At 39.7% G+C, this 2,025-nt stretch overlaps 1 long non-coding RNA gene across 1 annotated transcript; it reads right to left on the minus strand.

Moving 5' to 3' along the window:
• Positions 1–238: 238 nt before the first annotated feature.
• LOC131929826 (uncharacterized) lies at positions 239–2,025 on the minus strand. The gene is made up of 3 exons (XR_009384004.1): positions 1,906–2,025; positions 1,526–1,568; positions 239–442 (listed from the first exon to the last, which is right to left on the minus strand). It is a non-coding gene; the product is annotated as an uncharacterized LOC131929826 (long non-coding RNA).

Genomic DNA, 2,025 nt, shown 5'->3' on the forward strand with positions numbered 1-2,025 from the left:
CAGCTGATTAGCACAACGAAGAAGCGTCACCTATACAAATTTGCATCTGCTGTATAGCAGGATCAGCTACTGAAAGGAAACCAGTGTTGGTTTTCCTATTACCTAAGGGACCCTACTCCTGTTTGATTTCGGAGTTTTCTCCCCTAGATGAGTTGCTGTCCGCAACTATCGAGCCTCATCTGTCCGATAATTCAAACATTTTTTTTTAGTTAGATCACATTACAACCAACTCTGGAAATTGATTCGTTTTTTTTTTATTGCAGAGTTGCCTACATCATATAGACCTACATCAATTTTTTGTTTAGTAGATTAAAGCTGAATCACAATAGCCAGGCTTGAAAGTCTTCAATATAACTATCGAACAGATTTGAGAACATCACTTGAGAATCATCAATAGAACCTTGGGCAAGGAATGAGCTGCCATCGGCAATCTTCGCCAGGTCTGTGGAAAGTAAATCAAAAGGCGGTTTTATTTGCATAGATAATACATTACCAAGAGCTGGACTACTAAGAGCATACAGGAAGTCTGAACATTATGTAACAATCACTTTTTGGCAAAAATAATATAATAATTTTCACGCCTAATTGCAGTAGCATGTGTTTCAACCCCGTTTGCAGTGAGTAATTATGTTGTTTAAAACGAGAAATTAAGTAAACAGAGATAATGTTCAATCACCTGAGAACCGTGGGGGGGGGGGGGGGGGGGCGAAGGGTGCGGACCGCACCGGGTGACACCATTTACGGGGGTAACACCAAGGCAAAAATATAGAGAAAAATGATAATTCCACTTAATTAAGTGATTAATTCTAGTGTTAACAAGTCTTTTAAGAGCAAATTTGACAAATCCCGACAAGAGTGGAGGGGGGAGGGGGTGTGCAAATCGAAAGTTTGAGGGGGTGGGTGCGAATCGAAAATTGAAAGTTTGTCCCCGGGCGCCGGGAAGGGTCGCTACGCCTCTTGGAGGTGGCATCATTAAGTGCGGCACCGGGTGACACCCGACCTCGCTAAGCCACTGCCTGAGAAGGCTACTACGTTATGACTGTTAATATTTTAGGGCAGGAAAACTTACGCTTAAAGACAAAATCAAATGTTTAATAGTTTGCAGTTGTTGTTTGGCTTTGACAGAAACTTTTAAATGAAGCTAGGCCTAATTTAATCTGATATGGTTATTTTTTTCCCCAAAAACTTCATAGGCTCAACTTTTAATATTATTATTTAGGCCTGGTAGGCCTATTACAGGATGCTAACGAAAATATCAAATCCTATATCACATTAGCAATAAATAATGTAACAATTTACGCATGAAATGATTATGTATTAGTAATTTTGCGGCATATTTTGTGAGGTCTACTAAATGTGTGCGGATATCCGCATTGGGGGGGGGGGGGGGGGTCGTCGCAATAGGGCGAGGAGGGGGTGGGCGGTGGGGTGGGGATGGGGAGGCGGTCTAAAATATCCACATTTTTGTGGACGACATAAATGGATGACCCCATACTTGTTCGGCAATACAAATTGATTAACTTACCGACAATAGTTCCACCAGCGATCACACCTAGACCGTAATAAACCTGTTGTCGAGAAAATTAAAGATAATCCAAAGCGACATTTGTGATATGTTTTTTATAAGTGTTTTATTAATTTTCAAATTGTCTATTATGAATTTGCGCATAGCATTTATCAATGAATCAAGTTATATTTCTTTTTTAGGAATGTGGTGGGGAAGGGGGCCGAGAAAGTGTAACGTCACACTCTTAGAAATTATAACAGCAAACTTTATTATTAAAATGTTTCAGTTTAGTTTCGATTGAGGCATTATGCATAATAAAATAACGACGAAAGTTTTCATAACAATACATTTCCTAACCACAAATGTTTACTGTCGAATGTGAATTTACAAACACTCACCTTGTTCAGGTTCAATTAGACATACTGCAATGATGAACAACACGATAACTACAACAGCAGTTTTCATCTTCTAGGACTTCAGCAGTGTGCAGAGGTTCTGTGAAGGCTTGTGAGACTATC

This window comes from Physella acuta, unplaced genomic scaffold, assembly GCF_028476545.2.
Source record: "Physella acuta isolate Inbredline_101_S28 unplaced genomic scaffold, ASM2847654v3 ptg000096l, whole genome shotgun sequence".
Classification (NCBI taxonomy): Eukaryota; Metazoa; Mollusca; class Gastropoda; family Physidae; genus Physella; species Physella acuta.